The sequence below is a fragment of the Podarcis bocagei genome (assembly GCF_964188305.1).
Source record: "Podarcis bocagei genome assembly, chromosome: Z".
Taxonomy (NCBI): Eukaryota; Metazoa; Chordata; class Lepidosauria; order Squamata; family Lacertidae; genus Podarcis; species Podarcis bocagei.
In genome coordinates this window covers 20719591-20740116 of record NC_138140.1, presented here as the reverse complement: position 1 = coordinate 20740116, position 20526 = coordinate 20719591, and the positions used below count along the sequence as shown (strand labels likewise).

General features: G+C 44.5%; 1 long non-coding RNA gene across 1 annotated transcript; it reads right to left on the bottom strand.

Annotated features, from left to right (window-relative positions):
• Positions 1 to 8429: 8429 nt before the first annotated feature.
• On the bottom strand, positions 8430 to 19842 carry LOC308578500. Its single transcript, XR_014003958.1, has 3 exons — positions 19611 to 19842; positions 10564 to 10637; positions 8430 to 9949 (listed from the first exon to the last, which is right to left on the bottom strand). It is a non-coding gene; the product is annotated as an uncharacterized lncRNA (long non-coding RNA).
• Positions 19843 to 20526: the final 684 nt, after the last annotated feature.

Sequence of the window (20526 nt, the reverse complement as noted above, 5' to 3'; positions counted from 1 at the left end):
CGCGAGCGGCGAAACCTAGAAGTAACACTCTCCGTTACTTCCAGGTCACCGCGGAGTGTAACTTGAATATGCTTAATCTGAAGCAAATTTAACCTGAGGTATGACTGTATATAAAACATAATAAAATATAAAAACCTTCCCTATACAGGGCTGCCTTCAGATGGTTCTGGGGTCAGATACCTCCATACCCCGCAACATTTCTTCCTGAAAATGAGACATTCCAGGATGAAATCAGAAACCGGGACGGCTTTTGTAAATCCGGGACTGTCCCTGGAAAATAGGGACATTTGGAGGGTCTGTGCTTCTGATTTTCTTCGCTTGCTGGGTCAGGCAAAGGCACACCTAGTCCAGCCTTCTCTTCTCACAGTGGCCAATCAGATGCCCCAAAGAGAAACCTGCAAGTGGAATTTGAATACAGGAACACCTCACCCCTTCTGCAGTGAAGGCCTGGCACCAGCTTCCAACCCAGTAGAGCAGTCTGGCTGGCGAATGGAGCTCCAGGCAGCAAAGGCCTCATATAAGATTTCCCTGAATGCACCATTGCACATTTATTTGTCTTTTTAAAAATATAATAGGAGGTTAAACAGTTTCCATTACCAGCTTCCAAAAAAGGTTTGCACTAGCCTCAATGGAGTGTCGCACTGGAGCAGCTCATCCAGAAACTAAAGAGCCCATAAATCTCCTGTTACATCGGCACACATGCAGCAGAGTCCCAATCTCAGCACTTCGAGTAAAAGCCTCTTGTAAATCTCTGCATGCGTGGAAACTGCGGAGGGGAGGAGGGACCCCCCGAAACAGCACCAGCCAAAAAGAATCACTTTCTCCCATCTAAATAGAGCATGGGATCTTGGAAAAGAGGCACGTCATATACCTCACACTTGCCACCAATTTCAGCAGTTATTTCATAGTGGTGTGATACTTGTAACCCATCTAGGAAGTGGAGCACACAGTCATAGAATGGTAGAATTGGGCATCATTTAGCGCACCCGCTCCAATGCAGAAATTCCAGCTCAGGAATCCCTGACAGATGGACATCCACCTCAGTTTTTAAAACTTCAATGAATCATAGAATTGTAGAGTTGGAAGGGACCCCCAAGTTGCATCTAGTCAATGCACTTCTCCCTGAAGAAGGGAGAAGACAGAGCCAGCAATTTTACTGGGTCCAGAATGGCTGTTGGTGCATTTGGGGCAGAGGAAGAGAAGGGGGCCCAAATGGGTGTTTGTTATCTTTTCCCCCTGCAGGGAAACAAATGGACCAGGGGATGCAAAATTCTCAGCCCCTCTCCCATCTGTTTCCCCATCCCAGTGGTTATCATGCAAAACTAATCAGTAAGGCCTGTGTGTGATTTTGGAATTTTGATTAGAGAAATCTCCCTTACAATAATAATCACTCCAAGGCCTGGCTAAATAACAGAGGCTCCGGGTCTGTTGCCTTGATGAAGTACCATGAAGTACCCACTTGCCTCTTCATCAATCATCTGCCTTTGTCCCTATTGTGGTTCTCCTCTTCTCCCTCTCCTCTTCTTCCTCTTCCTCTCCTCCTCCATCTCTTCCTCTTCTTCCTCCTCCAGCTTCTCCTTCTCCTCCTCTTCCTCCTTCTCATTCCCGGCCTAGTGCCTCATCCTGCAAAGATGCTTCTCCTGCTCCCCCTCTCATGTTCCTGGGGCCCTTCCTCTTTTTTAAATATAATAATATTTATTAGTTTTTCAACAAATTGAACACAACACTACAAAAAAAAAGAAAAAACATACAATACAATATAATACAAAAACACACACACTGCAAAACACCAACATACAACTAACAAAACAAAACAAAAACCATTTAAAACACAGTCCAATTTCAATATCTTATCTTTCTTTCACTAATTTCCATGACCTCCTCACACCTCCCTTTTTGTATTCCACTTCTATTAATTGTTTCAGCAATTCCTTTCCATCTTCCTCTGTTTTCTATCCTATAATTGTCTTAACACATTCTAACCTTATTTTTCCCTTTAATGCTCTAATGATCTATTTATACTTAATTCCTTATAACATTTCTACTAAAGCCATATAATTTCATTCCAACATTTTTCTAACATTCATTAATTTTACAGTATTTCTGTAAATAGTCTTTAAACTTTTTCCAGTCTTCTTCCACTGACTCTTCTCCCTGGTCTCGGATTCTGCCAGTCATTTCCGCCAATTCCATGTAGTCCATCAACTTCATCTGCCATTCTTCCCTGGTGGGTAAATCTTGTGTCTTCCAATATTTCGCGATGAGTATTCTTGCTGCTGTTGTTGCATACATAAAAAAAGTTCTATCCTTCTTTAACACCAATTGGCCGACCATGCCCAGGAGAAAGGCCTCTGGTTTCTTAAGGAAGGTATATTTAAATACCTTTTTCATTTCATTATAAATCATCTCCCAGAATGCCTTAATCCTTGGGCACGTCCACCAAAGGTGAAAGAATGTACCTTCAGTCTCATTACATTTCCAACATTTATTATCGGGCAAATGGTAGATTTTTTGAAGCTTAACCACCTATGTACCACCTATAAATCATTTTTATTAAATTTTCTCTTAAGGCATTACAAGCCGTAAATTTCATACCTGTGGTCCATAACCGTTCCCAGTCAGCCATCATTATGTTATGTCCAACATCTTGTGCCCATTTAATCATAGCTGATTTCACCGTTTCATCCTGAGTGTTCCATTTCAACAGCAAGTTATACATTCTTGACAAATTCTTAGTTTTTGGATCTAACAATTCTGTTTCCAATTTTGATTTTTCCACCTGGAAACCAACTTTTTTGTCCAATTTGTATGCCTCCATTATTTGATAGTAATGGAGCCAATCTCGCACTTTGTTTTTCAATTTTTCAAAGCTCTGCAATTTTATTCTCTCTCCATCTTGTTCCAGAATTTCCCAATATTTCGGCCATTTGGCCTCCATATTGAGTTTTTTCTGTGCCTTCGCTTCCATTGGTGACCTGGGGCCCTTCCTCATCCTTCTGTTTTCTTTCCTACTCTCCGGAGCTCTGGTGGGATCTCGTAGAGCACAGCCATGGTAGCTAATAGCCATCAATAACCCTTTCCTCCTCCATGAATTTGTCCAATCCTCTTTTAAAGCCACCCACCTTGGTGGCCTTCACTGCCTCCTGTGAAAGTCAGTTCCATAGTTTAATTCTGTGCTGTGTTAAGGAATGCTTTCTTTTATCTATCCAGAATCTTCCAACATTCATCTTCATTGGATATCTATGAGTTATAGTGTTATGAGAGAGGGAGAAAACTATCCCTATTCCCTTTCCCAACACCATGCCTAATTTTATAAACTTTGATCGCCATCAGCCTTACTTACTTTTTCTGCAATCTAAAAAGTTCCAAACATTGCAACCTTTCTTCATAGGGGAGTTGCTCCATCCTGTCAATCATTTGAGACAGCCACCTCAGGTACCTGGACCCAGCAGATCTATCTGCTGCAGCCTCTGCCATCCCCCTCCTTCTCCACCACTGCCTCCTCTCATCCAAATGCAGATTTTCACTCCCCACTCATCTCTAACTAGCTGAGGGAGCACCATTCTGTCATTCTCCTGAGGCACCAAAATGCCTTGGGCTCGCCTTGGTTTCATCCTTTTCTGAACCTTCTACAATTTCATTTTGGAGGCAAGGTGACCAAAACTGTATACAATACTCGAAATGCGGTTGCACTTTAGTAATGTAGAACAGTATTACAAAACTGGCTGTTTTATTTTCCAAATTTGTTCCCGATAATCCCCACCAAGAAGTTGGCTCCTGCACACAGGTTTGTCAGGGTGCAGGATTACAGCCATGTCTTCTCTCCAAAAATTTGCTCTATTTTATATGTGAGGGTTTGCTTTCCAGGATGGATAAAAGAAAGTCCTTCGTGTGGGGCAGAATTAAATTATGGAACTGGCTCCCACAGGAGGGAGTGATGGCCACTAAGGTGGTTTAAAAGAGGAGGAGACATATTCCTGGAGAAGGCTGCCCATGGCTACTAGCCATGATGGCTCTGCTCTGCTTCCACAGTCAGAGGCAGCCGTGCTTCTGAATTCTGGTTGCTGGAAACCGTCAGAGGGGAGAGGACACTTGTGATCAGATCCTGCTTGTGGGTTTCCTACAGAGAACTGGATGGCCACTGTGAGAAGAGGATGCTGAACTGCATGGGCCATTGCCCTGATCCAAAAGACTCTTCTTATATTCTTATGTTCAGTCTGATGGGGCATCAGGCCAGGAATGCATTTTCTGCTTAGTTGCCCCCCCAAGCTGTTTCTTGTTTTGTTTTGTTTTTGGAGAGAAAAATCTCCCTCTGGAGCACCAAGTCTTCTTCAGGAAGACTCCCTCTGGAGAACCAAACAGAGAGCAGCCTGGGTCAATTTGGACATCACACACATGTTGCAGTGGCCATGTGCTTCTTGGCAGCCAGCTGACCATGTCTGATTGCTGGGTGGTGAACGGCATGTGACTGACTAGAGGAAAAGGGCTATATCTCTTGAGCAGGGAGGAGATCACATGTTTGCTTTTCAGTGACAGCATTGTCAAGAATCTCAATCATATGACCACCAATATTCAAAACAGGTTCTGAAGACCTTGCCACAATACACGCAGAGAGGTTACACAAGAGGGCTGTGAGAGAGATGGAAGCACATCAAATGCTGCTGGCCACATGGAAGTGCAACTAGTGATGTGAGGTGAGAATATTCTCCTGAGAATCTTCTCGAGAATGAGAATATTTTCGAGAGCATTCTCTGCTAGAAAATTCTCTGAAGAATGTTCTCCACAAAGTGTAAATGCTAATGTAAGAACCAGTTTTACAACCCACATTAAAAAAATCTAGTAAATAATAAGTCAAGCTGTGATATTGCCAGCGTAAGTAATGAATAATGATTACTGGGCATTGTGTCATTCACCATTGGCAGTTCTGAAATGTGAGCTACAGAAAACATTTTATTTATTTTTTTAGTTTTAAAAATGCTACTCATTTAATTTGATGAACATTTGAATTCGTATGTATTTCAACTTTGTGTAATAGCCTTTTTTCTATTTTGGTATGACCTTATTCTTAGCAATTCTATACCCTTGGCCATACAGTGTGATTTAAAGAACTAGAAGATCACTTTGAAAATGTGATGCCTTTGAGCCCCCTTACAAAACAAGAAGAAAAACAGCTGAAAGAGGCAGTTAAGAAAAGAAAAGAAATGGCATTGCAGTCAATTCACTTTGCTGCAAATATCCTTGATCCCAAGTATAATGGCGTTCATTTATCACAAGATGAACAAATTCAAGGTACTGAGTTCATTGATCTCAAAATATCAGCAAGTGCACCAAATGGTGCACAAGATATTTTGGCAGAGCTGGCAGCATACCTTGCTAAGGGAGATTGTTTTTAGCAGGTCATATGTATTGAAGTGGGGACGCGGATGGTGCTGTGGGTTAAACCACAGAACCTAGGACTTGCCGATCAGAAGGTCGGCGGTTCAAATCCCTGCGACGGGGTGAGCTCCCATTGCTCGGTCCCTGCTCCTGCCAACCTAGCAGTTCAAAAGCACATCAAAGTGCAAGTAGATAAATAGGTACCACTCCGGCGGGAAGGTTAATGGCATTTCCGTGCGCTGCTCTGGTTTGCCAGAAGCGGCTTAGTCATGCTGGTCACATGACCCGGAAGCTGTATGCCGGCTCCCTCGGCCAATAAAGTGAGATGAGCGCCGCAACCCCAGAGTCAGTCATGACTGGACCTAATGGTCAGGGGTCCCTTTACCTTTACCTTTATGTATTGAAGTCTGTTGAAAAAGTGGATGCAGTGGTTTGGTGGAAGAGAACATGCTTTGGTTCAAATCTTAGCGGAGTGGCTGTGGACATTTTAAATATGCTACCAACGACAGCTGCAACAGAACGTATCTTCACTACTTACGGACTTATTCCTTCAGCAAAAAGGAATAGGCTTACTGTAGACAGAGCAGGAAGGCTTACATATGTAGCTCATAACTTAAAACTCCTAGAAGAGAAGAAAACGCAGCTTCTAACAAGCTCATTGAATTTTACACAACCATCAACTTCGTTCTATGATCTCGCAGATGATCAGTGTGGAACTGAAAGCTCTGTTACCACTGGAGACGAAGATGGTGACTTATCCTCTTAAGATGTTTGAGGAGTCAATATAAATTTATAAACATTCGAGACTTGTTACTTAAAGGCTACTTTTTGAATGAATTTCTTTCTTGTGACAAGTTATCCGTTATAATTTAAATATGTTGTGTGTTGCCTTACTTGTCTAAGCAGATAGTAATTTGCATTTCTGATGTTATGTAACTTGTCATTACTGATTATTTGTGTTTTATTTTCTGGAAATAATAGCATTTATTGTAAACTTTATATTGGTTTTATTAGTGTTGCACTGAAAATGCTGTACCATGTAGATATGCTTATTAAAGAACGTACTCATGTAGTGGACCTGAGGTTTTTTTTATATATTCCTTCGAAAGCACGTCAAAGTGCAAGTAGATAAATAGGTACCGCTCCAGCAGGAAGCTAAACAGTGTTTCCGTGCACTGCTTTGGTTTGCCAGAAGCGGCTTAGTCATGCTGCCCACATGACCCAGAAGCTGTACGCCGGCTCCCTCCGCCCAAAAAGTGAGATGAGCACCGCAACCCCAGAGTCAGTCATGACTGGACCTAATGGTCAGGGGTCCCTTTACCTTTACTATAAAAGCTACATTTCATACACACATAACATAATTAGAAATCAAAGTTGATGGTAAATATATGGTTAAAGGCAGGCTTAGTGATTAACGTGAGTCATTCACGTTGAATTTTCAATTTTCAGTTTGGTGCAAAAAGAATCAAAGAATGTGAGTTCACTGAATTGCCCCATTGAATAAAAGTATCTGTACAGTTTTTGGTTGCTATCTGAACAAGTTTACCCTTGAATAAACATGCATATTAACTAATTATATCATCTTCAATGCATTAAAATTATATCATTTTCAATACATTAAAATGGATATTCTCCCATTTTAAATGAAAATTCTCTAATATTCTCATTAATCGAGAAGATTACGGTACATCACTAAGCGCAGCTATGGAACTCACTCCTATAGGGGGAAGCAGTGGCGACCAACTCAGATGGCTTTAAATGTAAAAGGTAAAGGAACCCCCTACTTGCACTTTGACGTGCTTTTGAACTGCTAGGTTGGCAGGAGCTGGGACCGAGCAACGGGAGCTCACCCCGTCGCGGGGATTCGAACCGCTGACCTTCTGATCAGCAAGTCCTAGGCTCTGTGGTTTAACCCACAGCGCCACCCACGTCCCTTTTGGCTTTAAAAATTGGACAAATTCATGGAGGGCAAACCTACTGATACCTAGCAGCCATGATGGCTATTCTCTGCCTCCATGGTCACTGACTGTAAGGCTTCTGAATGCTAGTTGGTGGAAACCACAGGAGGGGAGACTGTTGTGGTATGTACTCAGATCCTGCTTTCGGGGTTCTCTTTGGAGCATCTGGCTGGCCGCTGAGAGGAGGAGGATGCACTAGACGGACCATTAGCCTGATCCAGCAGATCTGGTCTTCCGTTATCAGTCCTTATTTTTAAAATCACAATGAAGATGACAGCAACAACTCCAGGACTAATTCCCTAGTCCTTTTAAGATGAGACTCTTAAAGGAAAGCGATACGCTGCTCTCTCTAATGTGGCATGGCCTTATTCCCACAAAGGCATGAGGCAACCCTGTTTGAGGAGAGCGAACAAGACACACACACACACACACACACACACACACACACACACACACACACTTTTATATCTGATGGCAGCAGAAAAATATGTATTAGTTTTTCAGATGTTGAAAGGGAATTGCATCCAGATGGGTCCAGGGTCAGATGTGGTGACACCGGCTTCCTATTCCATGGTGAGCAAATGCAGAGAGATCCCTGGGCTTTTTCTTTCTTGCTTGCTTTAAAAGGGGGAAAAAAGCATTCACAGTTTGGGGTTTTCTTTTTATGAGCTGTTTGTTTCAACCATCTCTTAGCTCACGACATTGGCGCTGTTGCCCCCTTTCTTGACCCCCTCCCCTCCCCCCAAAAAAATAATTCTTTCAAATGCATACACACTCCAACCCTGTGGCCAGTTTAGCTTTAGGGAAACCTTTCCTTTACTTCTTAAACCTCCAAATCTGATGCTGAAGACACATGAGATGATTCACTCTTTTCTTAAGCCTTTCTTGGGTTCTCCTAGCCACAATGGCCATGCGCTGTCCTGTTGTGTTCTTATGTAGTATTGCCATCACACCCTGAAAGAAGACTCATGACACAACTTTGGATGAAGCTTATATTTATCAAAATATCACAGGGATCTGCAAAAAAAAAAAAAAAAAAAAACCTGATTAACCAAAATATTGTGATAGTGACATAACAGAAGTTTAGAAAGCGATGCACGGCACAGAGAAAGTTGACTGAGACAATTCCCCCCCCCCTTTCATAACACTGGAACTGGCGGATATCCAGTTTGAAGCTGAATGCTGGAAGATTTGGGACTGAACAAAGAAATCCTTATTCATGCAGCACATAGTTAAACTGCGGAACTCCCTTTCCTAGGAGGCAGTGATAGTCACCAAGCTGGATGGCTTTACAAGAAGATTGGACAAATTCATAAGGGAGGCTATTGATGGCTACTAGCCACGACGGCTGTGCTCTTCTGCTTCCACGGTCAGAGGAAGCAAAGCTTCTGAATCGCAGTTCCTGGAAACAACAGGAGGGGAGACATGTTTTTATGTTCAGGTCCTGCTTACGGGTTTCCCATTTGGGCATGTGGTTGGCCATTGTGAGAAGAGGATGCTGGTTTAGATAGGTCCTTGGCCTGGTCCAGTAGGTTCTTCTTATGTTCTTAGTCTGGGTAGGGCAGCTTACTAATTTGGAAGGATGACATCTGTCCGTAATGGGCATGTTTGCAGGCATTGCCTGTGGTGTCAGAGGAAAGGATAAGAAGCAATCTTCCCTCCTGGCCCTAAACATCTTGGGTATCTGGTGATAGCAAGTGTGCTGCAACCTCACTGGTTCAGGAAACCAGTTTTAAAGCAGGGGTTATGTGAGATCTAAATGGAACCCAAGCCAGGAATCTGGTGGCTGCATTTTTGACCAGTTGAAGCACTCAACCAGCTGCAGCCAAGGAAAGGATTATCAGTTCTTGATCCAAAATGATTCTGTATCCAATCAAAAGAGGTTGTCCCAAAGGGTTTGGGATTAGGCCTTTCTCTAATTCATCCCTGCAAATTAATATTGTATCTCAAGGACAAGCAGCTTACTGAAAATAATCAAAATTTGAGCTGCTGCTTCATCTTTTTTTTCTTTCTTTCTTGTTTTCATTCCTGATAGCAAGTTTTCAGGAGGGCTTGGTTTCCTGACTCTTCGTCATCTTGGTCGCACCTCCTGTGCACACCTCCCTGCCAATATCCTTGCCAACACCCTTATTAAACTAGAGTGTTCAGAACTGGACACAGGATTCCAGTCCTGACCAAGGCAGACAAGAATGGGACTGTGATTTTCCTCCGTATGGACTTCTATTGATGCAGCTGATAATTGCATGAGCCTTTTTTGCTGCTGCATCACTCTGTTGGCTCACGTTAAACGTGCAGTCTAGTAAGGACACCTTGTTCACGCTCCTCAGCACACATTTCAGCTAATAAGTCATTTTAAACATGTTGGGGTTGTGTTTTGTGAGAGGCCACAGCCTGGGGGGGGGGGGGAGCCTACAATGCAAGATCACCCTATCCTGCAACCCTGATGTCAGATACTCAAGACAATTCACTGTATCTGTGTTAACCAGAAGAGGCAAAATTGTGATTTACAAAAGAAACACGATTTGAAATGGCAGAATAAAAGGGGGTTGGGGTTGTTGCCTTCTTCCCTTTGCTGATTCTCTGCTGTCGATATTGTCTGTTGTATTTTGCATTGCCTGGAGAAAGTGGATAGAGAAAAAACTTTTTATCATTCTCTCTTAACCCTTGAACATCCAATGAAGCTGAATGCTGGAAGTTTCAGGACAGACAAAAGAAAGTCCTTCTTAGTTAAAATATGGGACTTCCTCCCCCAGGGGACAGTGATGGCCACCAACTTGGATGGCTTTAAAAGAGGATTTGACAAGTTCATGGAGGAGGAGAGGGCAATTGGTGGCTACTAGCCACAATGGCTATGCCCTGCCTCCACAGCTGTGGTTCATCTAGTCCGGGGGGTAGGACTAGATGACACCATGGGATCCCTTCCAGCTTTGATGGTTCTCGGAATGCTCCCTGTCTGAGGTGAGAAATACAGAAAGGAAAATGATATCACAGGTGTGAAAGGCCTCTTTCTTTTACGCAATCAGTTAATTGATTTAATTTCTTATTGAATGATACCCTAAAACCATATTTTTTTACCCAGAGACAAAAGCAGCTTTCACACCTGGGAGAACCTTGAACCTTCTGAGCATGGCCCCAGAGCTGGGAAAGGCCCAAGGATAATTGTTCACCAGCTGCCAAACATCAAGAGGTTAGCCTTTTCCAAACAGCAATTTTGCAATTAAACACCCACCAATAATGTCTCTTCCATTATTCCTAGGAAGCGTGGGACTCTACGAGGCAGGAGTGCTGAGGTCTCTTTCGAAGCTGCAGTTGTAAAAGGGAGGGTTTGGCAATGGTGAAATCACAGTTGTTCAGTCTCTTAGCCAGTCTCCTAGTAATCTTCTTTCTGGAGCATCTCAGCTTTATTAACTTTTATTTTATTTTCAAGTATGCAGATGAATGCAGAGATCAGCTTGTAAGCACACATCTGGGCAACAATGCAGAAATCCCAGAAGCCAGACTAAGAAAGTCAGGATTAGGGGCTTCATTAAATTATAGAATCTTACAGTTGGAAGGTACCCCCTGGGGTCATCTGGCCTGGCCCCTCTGTAATGCAGGAATCAAAGCTAAAGAATCCCTGTCATATGACTGTCCAAACTCTATTTAAAAACCTCATATCAAAGAATAATGGAATTATACAATTGGAAGTACCCCCAAGGATCATCTAGTCCGATCCCCTGCAAAGTAGGAATTATAGAGAAAGAATCCCTGACAGATGTCCACTGAATCCTAGAATTTCAGAATTGTAGGGTTGGAAGGGAACCCAAGGGTCATCTAGTCCAACCCCCTGCAATGCACTGCCTTCTTTGACTTAGTACCTTCCAGGTACTGGCCACACAAGTTGGGACTGATGAGTACTTCATGATAGACTGGCAGGTACCTTTGGCTGGCACCTAATTAATAGCCCTATTCATATTTTGTATTTCTGACAACTTGGCTGATTGGCCAGGCTAAAACAAATGCAAGAGACTCTTCCCCATGCAGGGGGTAGGACTAGATTACCCTTGGGGGTCCCTTCCCACCCTAAAATGCTGTGATTCATTAAAATTGCTTTCAGATCCATTTACCTTTGGCTGGCAGCCTGGACAAGAGGCTGTCTACTCCTCTTCCCATAACCGTGTGTTTATTTAATAAGGCTTAGAAAATTAATTTAGCCAGACTGAAGGATAACTACCAGTAGTCTGGTCTGAATGCAGAGACTGGAAGAAATATGCCCAAGTTAGAGTTCCCAAACTCTTACCCTGCTTGCAATCTATTTTCCAATTCTGGGGCCAGAGAAGCAAGTTCAACAGTTGCAGATCTCAGACCACACAGAGGTGGCTGTGGAAAGTGCAGAGCACAGAATGATTTCTGCCACTCCCCAGAGGAGGAAGACACATGTGGTGGTGGTAAGTGACTCCCCACTAAGGGGCACATAAGCAGCAGTGTGCAGAGGTAACAGGATGTCCCAGAAAGTGTGCTGTCTTCCAGGTGGAAAGATTCGTGATGTGACAGAAAAGTTGGCAAGACTTATAAAGCTCACTGACCAAAACTCCTTCCTTCTGATTCATTTTGGTAAACAAGATACTGCCAGACACAGCCTTCAACATATAGCCTGGGACTGTGGGACTCTGGGTGGGAAGCTGAAGTGTCTTGAGGCACTGGTGGTTTTTTCCATCACTCCTTCCTGTTGAAGGCCATGGCCCAAGAAGAGAGGGGAAATTATTGAAAATAAATTTGCACTGGCTGTGCATGAGGCACCAAGAAGGGTTGGGCCTCTTGGACCATGGTCTCTGCTTCCTTGAGGAAGGACTTCTGACATGAGTTGGGTTGCATCTTACAGTAGATGGCAAGAATGTGTTTGCTAAGAGTCTCGCAAACCTGATCAGAAGAGCTTTAAACTAAATCCTGAGGGGGAGGGATATATCACTACAGAAGACAAGGGAACATGTAGTGCTGGGGATAATAGCTTCAATGATGCACAGGAAAATGTTCCAGAAACCTGCTGACGGGCAGAGAACTACAAGAAGGAAGCAGCTGGAGGGAATGACTTGTGGTTTCAGTTGTTTCTATACTAATGCACAGAGTGTGGCAAATAAGCAAGATGAATAGCTGTTAATATAGCATGGCAAATATGACCTAAGAAGGCGTTGTTGAAACTTGGTGGACTGGATTCATGACATGGAATGTAAGAATTGAGAAATATAATCTGTAGGCCAAACACGAAGTGGGGAGAACGAGGATAAGATGTAAAGGATGTGTGCACTTGTAAAGAGATCCACGACTTAGAATCATAGAATCAAAGAATTGTGAAGTTGGAAGGCACCCCAAGGGACATTTAGTCCAACTTCTGCAATACAGGAGTTCCATGGAAGGCAGATTAAGAGTATGTGGATAAATATTGTAGGAAAGAGAAACAACAACAAGCTTACTGTGGGTGTCTGCTATAGATCTTCATCAGATTGATGCAGATGACCAAACATTCAAAAATGAGAGATATAGTAGCAAAGGGAGACTTAGACTACCCCAATATCAGTTTGAATTCAAACTCTGGCAAGAATGTAAGTACAGTGGTACCTCTGGTTAAGTACGGGCCACATGATCTCCTGCAATGATTTTGCAAAGTTTTTTGCAGATAAAGTCGCTCAGATTCGGGAAGAGGTAGACGCCACCATGGGAGCAGAGCCGGGGCGGGAGAGTGCTAGAGTCCTGTCTAGTCAAATTGTGTGGGATCAATTCCAGTCTGTTACCTCCGAGGATGTGGACAGGCGAGTGAAACCAACCACCTATCTCCTTGATCCTTGCCCATCCTGGCTTATAAAAGCTAGCCGGGAAGGGCTGGGCGATGGGCTTCGTGGGGTGGTGAATGCTTCCCTCCGTGAGGGAGCCTTCCCAGACCCGCTGAAAGAGGCGGTTATTAAACCGCTTCTTTAAAAACTATCTTTTGACCGCTTCTTTAAAAACCATCGCCCAGTCTCAAATCTTCCATTCTTGGGCAAGGTGATTGAGCGAGTGGTTGCTGAACAACTCCAGGCACGCCTGGAAGAAGCGGACCATTTGGATCCCTTCCAGTCGGGATTCAGGCCTCATCACGGGACTGAAACTGCCTTGGTCGCACTGGTTGATGATCTCCGGCAGGCTAGGGACAAAAGTGAGAGCCGTTTCCTAGTTCTGCTGGATCTCTCAGCGGCGTTTGATACCATCGACCATAACATCCTTCTGGACCGTCTTGAGGGGCTGGGAGCTGGGGGCACTGTCATACAGTGGTTCCGCTCCTTCCTCCTGGGCCGTGTCAGAAAGTGGGGGGGATGAGTGTTCAGACCCCTGGGCTCTCACTTGTGGGGTGCCTCAGGGTTCTGTCCTCTCCCCCATGCTTTTCAACATCTACATGCAGCCACTGGGAGAGATCATCAGGGGGTTTGGGCTGGGTGTTCATCAGTATGCGGATGATACCCAGCTCTACCTCTCTTTCAAATCAGAACCAGTGAAGGCGGTGATGGTCCTGTGTGGAGGCGGTTGGAGAATGGATGGCGGCTAACAGATTGAGATTGAATCCTGACAAGACAGAAGTACTGTTTCTGGGGGACAGGAGGTGGGCAGGTGTGGAGGATTTCCTGGTCCTGAATGGGGTAACTGAGCCCCTGAAGTGCGCAGCCTGGGAGTCATTTTGGACTCACAGCTGTCCATGGAGGCACAGGTTAAATCCGTGTCCAGGGCAGCTGTGTACCAGCTCCATCTGGTACGCAGGCTGAGACCCTATCTGCCTGCGGACTGCCTCACCAGAGTGGTGCATGCTCTGGTTATCTCCCGCTTGGACTACTGCAATGCGCTCTACGTGGGGCTACCATTGAAGGTGACCCGGAAACTACAACTAATCCAGAACGCAGCAGCCAGACTGGTGACTGGGAGCGGCCGCCGAGACCATATAACACCGGTCTTGAAAGACCTACATTGGCTCCCAGTATGTTTCCAAGCACAATTCAAAGTGTTGGTGCTGACCTTTAAAGCCCTAAACGGCCTCAGTCCAGTATACCTAAAGGAGCGTCTCCACCCCCATCGTTCTACCCAGACACTGAGGTCCAGCACCGAGGGCCTTCTGGCGGTTCCCTCACTGCGAGAAGCCAAGTTACAGGGAACCATAGAGGGCCTTCTCAGTAGTGGCACCCTCCCTGTGGAACGCCCTCCCACCAGATGTCAAAGAGAACAACAACTACCAGACTTTTAGAAGACATCTGAAGGCAGCCCTGTTTAGGGAAGCTTTTAATGTTTGATGTATCACAGTATTTTAATATTCTTTTGGAAGCCGCCCAGAGTGGCTGGGGAAGCCCAGCCAGATGGGCGGGGTGTAAATAATAAATTATTATTATTATTATTATTATTATTATTATTATTATTATTATTATTATTATTATTATTATTATTTAATTCGTTCCAGAGGTCCGTACTTAACCTGAAACTGTTCTTAACCTGAAGCACCACTTTAGCTAATGGGGCCTCCTGCTGCTGCCGCGCCACCGGAGCATGATTTCTGTTCTCATCCTGAAGCAAAGATCTTAACATGAAGCACTATTTCTGGGTTAGCGGAGTCTGTAACCTGAAGCGTATGTAACCTGAAGCGTATGTAACCCCAGGTACCACTGTATGAGGAAGTAGGAAGCATGACGTGAGATCCCATGGTCAGAAATTCTCAAAGAGAAGGTAGTCCAAGATGGATGGAAGTTTCTTAAAGGTGAAATATTGAAGGCACAATATTTTATGCCATAAAACCTATTAAAGAGAGTTCAATTCCCCCCCTCCTTTTTTTGCTCCTAGATAAACCCACGCCATTCTGGCACAGCAAAACCAAGGTATGGGCCAAGCAGGAGGAAGAGTGAGGGCCAAGGGCTGCCTCGTAGGGCAGTGAGGGTGTCCAGGAAGGAAGGAAGGAAAGAAAAGAGGGAGGATGGACCAAACAAGTGCTTACTTAATCAGTTCAGTGGCCCATCTCTTCCAGCATCCTGTTCTCACAGTCACCAACCAGGCTCTGAAATTCCTTCCTTCCTTCCTTCCTTCCTTCCTTCCTTCCTTCCTTCCTTCCTTCCTTCCTTCCTTCCTCTCTCTCTCTCATCATGGACAACTCTCTCCTCTATGCATTTGTCTAATCCACTATTAAAGCCATCTAATCTGGAAAAGGAGGAGGAGGAGGAGGAAGAAACAGGAGGAGGTGGTGGTGGAGCTTCTCAATTCCCTCCAGCTGCAACACCAAATCTCACAGGGGTGAGGCTGCCCCATAGACAGACCCATAAAAAAGCAATTAGAGAAATTGGACAGATTTATATGCACCCCCACTCCACCCGGTCGCTCCAAGGTCACTAACCTGTTGGTTTTATTTGCCTTTAAATGCTCTGAGCAATCAGTGGCTGGTATGAATAATGAATACAGGGGACTGCTCAGAAATGGGGTTGGGGTGGATTGTAACATTTTGTTGAGAGGAGGGTCCTGATGGATTGGGCCAATGGCCAGTCTCATCCAGCAGCCTATTCTCACAGGGCCTTCCATGTTTCTTTCTATCTCATCCTTCCCTTTCCATTCTTTCACTGCACTTTTGCCCTCTCCAGCCTTCATTTTCCCTGCTTCCCACTCTTCTCTTCCAGCTCTCACTTTCTCCAAGTTTTTCTAGCCACCCATTTTAGTTGTGACTTCTGCATTGCAGGGGGTTGAGTTAGATCGCCCCTGGGGTTACCTTCTAATTTTAAAAATTGTATGATTCATTTGAGGTTTCTAAGCAGAGCTTGGATGGCCACCTGCCAAGGATTCTTTAGCTGTGATTCCTGCCTTGCAGGGGGCTGGGCTAGATGACTCTTGGGGCTCCCTTCCAACTTGACAATTCTGTGATTCTATGAGAGTCAGCTGGCCTCTGTCAGGGCATGGCTGGGCCACCTCCGTAGCTGTGGAGCTCCATGAAGCACAATGAGAGTTTCAAAATGCAGACTCCCCCTAATGGAATCAGCACCGCAGAAACAGCTAATGTGAGGATAATGCATTCCCAGCATTCTTGTGGCTACGCAGATTCTTTCCATCCTTTCATCCTCCTGCATTGTCTTCTCTTGGCAGTCATCTGGGAAACAAGTAAATTCTGGGCGTAATTAGACTTAATAATCCAGTGGTTTTCTTTCTGCCCTTCATTCACTGGTGAGGGGAGATACATGGATGATAGATGGTAGGTAGGTAGGTAGGTAGGTAGGTAGGTAGGTAGGTAGGTAGGTAGGTAGATGATGATGATAGATCGATCGATCAGTAGATAGATAGATATAGATAGATAGATCATGCATTTGTGGGTGTGGGGAGGAGAAGGAAATATTGTTTTCTCCCATCTTTTGCTGAGCCCAGCCCAGCCTATTAGATTTCTATTTGCTTTTCATGGTTGCTAGCCGTAATGTATATTTTCTGCCTCCACAATTAGGAGGCAGCAATGCTTCTGAATACCAGTTGCTGGAAACTGCAGGAATTGAGAGTTGCTCTTATGCTTGAATCCTATTTGTAGGTTCCACATAATGTCCATCTGGTCGGCCACTGTAAGAACAGGATGCCGTACTCGGCAGGCAAATGAGCCCTCCTGTGGTTTCCAGCTACTGGTGTTCAGAATCACTGCTGCCTCCAGCTGTAGTTATCGACAACCCTTTCAATGAATATGTCTAATCTTCTTTTAAAGCCAACCAAATCCATGGCCAGCACTGTCTCCTGTGGGAGTAAGTTCCACAGGTTAACTGTGCGCTGCACATTTACTCCTCCAGCAATACACCTGAAAACCTTCTTAAAAACCTTCAGTGAAGGAATCCACCACCTTCTGAGCTAGTCTGCTACACTGCTGAACAGCTCAGAAAATCCTCTGGAGCAGCAGAAATCAGCCCCTCAGATATTTTAAGGTGGGTATTTCCCACACACACCCCAGTCTTCTCTTCTGCAGGCTAAGTACAAATGAGATAATTCATACACAAAGTACTCTATCTTCCATTTGACAGCCCTTTAGATATCTGAAGACAGCCATTATATGTCCTCTCCATCTTATATTTTGTTGCATCTTATATTTGTTGCATCTGATTATTCCTGCCTAAAGGGATTTCAATTGGGACCAATGTAAAGTTCTGCATTTAGGGAGGAATAATCAGCTGAACAATGATAAGACAGAGGACACCTGGATTGCCAGTTGCACTTGTGAAAAAGATCTCAGGGTCTTAGTGGACCACAAGCTTAGCAGAGGTCAACAGTGTGTTGCAGCAGCAAAAAAAGGTAAGGTTATCCTAGCTGCATCAATGGAAGTCTAGTGTTCAAATCAAGGGAAGTCATAGACCGGCTCTATTCTGCCTTGGTCAGAGGCCACCTGGAATACTCTGTCCAGTTCTGGGTGCCACAATTTAAGAAGGGTATTGGCAACCTGGAACCTGTGCAGTGGAGGACGACCAGGATGATCAAGGGTCTGGAAACCAAGCCTTATGGGGAACCTCAGGCATGATTCTTACATTGCAGGGGATTGGACTAGATGACCCTTGGGATCCCTTCCAACTTGACAGTTCTGTGATTATATCATTCAGTGTAGTGCCAGTTGCTCAGGGAATCTGTTCTCCAGAAGCCTTCACTCAACGCTTTTGGCAAGTCTTTGTCCCATTACATTTGAAACATTAAAGAACATTGCTGTTTGGAATTGAGTTTGGCAGGCAAGCTCCTCTGGGAGGGATCAGATTGATTTCCTAAGTGAAATGAATTTTGGGGAGGGGATTCAGTCTTGTTCAACACACTAATTGCCTGGTAAAGTGATTAAATAATCAGTACTTAGGATGATGCTAAGAGCTTGTTTGGGGTGTTGCCTCTGGTGGCCCTTAATATGTGGGGGGCATCTGTGGTCAGGACAGGGATGGAGAAGAGCTGTTCAAAAGTGGAATAGATTCCCTTAGAAAGTGGTGGACTCTCCTTCATCCCTACATATTAAATATCTGCTTCTTAAATTCAGGTATGATCCCTGCATTGCAGGGATGACCCTCAAGGGTCTCTTCCAACTCAACAATTCTATTATTCCATACCCATTGGGAACCAAAGCTGGATTCACCCCAACACAATTGCATCAGGTCAAGAGAGAGAGAGAGAGAGAGAGAGAGAGAGAGAGAGAGAGAGAGAGAGAGAAACAGTGACCCCAATAAGATGCACAGTGCAGGAATTATTAGAGCAGGAAATTGCAAGTGATTTAGAAATAATATTCGGGGCAGGATTTGTTGTGGAACCTTCAACTTAATAATTCAGAACTCTGCAGCATTGGAAAGTGAAGTGACACAGGTGAGGAGACAACACTTTGGGGTTCACTGCCTTGAGCTTTCAAGCCCTTCTCATCCTTCCTGGAATGATTTCCAGCACAGCAGAACTTTGGCTGGACTTAAGAACATAATATGTGAACACAAGAGCCTAACCCAAGCCTGTTGCATCAGACCCATGGCCCATCTAGTCCGGCCTCCTGTTCTCACAGGGGGCAAACAAATGCCCCAGTGGGAGACTGTAAGCATGATCTGAGCACAAGAGCACTCTGCCCTCCTGTGATTCCTAACGATTGGTATTCAGAAGCATTTCTGCTTCTGATCATAGAGACGATCATTGCCATTATGGCTAGTAGCCCTCTCCTCCATGAAGCTTCACAGAGGCATCTCTGTGTTGTCTGCACCTGGGCAGTCCTCTGGCGACAAACATTGCCAGCCACGCTTAAGGCTCCATGGGCTTCCCTTCTGCTGATTCCCTCTCCCCAAAAAGCCCAGCTGGTAGTCAAGGGTACAGTGTGTCTTACACTGGAGATTCTATATGGCTGTTGAAGCTGGTCATTGTTAAGAAACGTTCCCTCCTTCTCCTTTTCCATAACATCATTTTGTCAGGCAGGAGTAATACAGGTTCACCACAGGTTCAAAGAGAACTAAACAGGAGCCAGCAGTCATTTTCACACCAGGGCCCCAACTCCTGGTTTAGGACGTCTGGGATGCTTCCTGCTTATTTATCTATCTGTTTCTTTATAGAATTATTTGCATACCACTGTATCATGACAATATATATCACAGAGAGGCAGAGCAATAGAAAGTCACAAAACCATACAGTAAAATCATAAAAAAAATAAAAAGAAATTAAAAGAAATAGGATTAACAACAAACATATGCAGACCATTGTGGGAGGGTGTCTTCTTAATTGCCTGCACAGGCCTCATGGAATAGCAAACCTTTCAGCAGACATTTAGAAGAAGACACTCACAAATAGTTGAACTAGGTGGACCCCGTCCGACTCTTCAGTTCTATGAATCACTGGAGGTTTTCAGCTGGAGGTTGTTTGGCTGCCTGTCAGGGATTCTTGAGCTGCAATTTCAGCGGTTGGATCTTGGAGAACCCTTCCAATTCTACTATTGCTTGGTGGCTGGCCTCTTCCAACAGGAGCACAGAAAAGACAATATGCAACAGTCACACAGAGAGACAGACATTCAGGAGTTGCCCCCACCTCACCCCGTCAAGGTTTCCAACCTGGACCACACCCTGGCAGAGATAAAGTACTGTGAAAGAAATTTCGCCTGTAGGCCAAAGCCTCAGCATACTATCATCAGCCTGATCCAGCAAAAGAGGAGTGTCCAAACCAAGAAGGGGAATTTCTTGGTGGAAAAACCCAGCAGAGTTTGCTGGAGGGCAACCTGTCCCATTTCTGTCAAATTCCATATAAGGTATGAGGATACACCATGCAAGGCAGACTTCCAAGGCTTATATTGCTCTGCAATCATAGAATTGTAGGGTTGGAAGGGATGCTGAGGGTCATGTAGACCAAACCCTGAAATGCAGCGATCACAGGAAAAAAACTTGGTAACTACAGTAGTACCTCGGGTTAAGTACTTAATTCGTTCCATAGGTCCGTTCTTAACCTGAAACTATTCTTAACCTGAAACTGTTCTTAACCTGAAACACCACTTTAGCTAATGGGGCCTCCTGCTGCTGATTTCTGTTCTGCCGCCGGAGCCTGATTTCTGTTCTCATCCTGAAGCAAAGTTCTTAACCTGAAGCACTATTTCTGGGTTAGCGGAGTCTGTAACCTGAAGTGTATGTAACCTGAAGTGTATGTAACCTGATGCGTATGTAACCCGAGGTACCACTGTACGTGACCATTTAGCATCCTGGTCTCCCTCCTC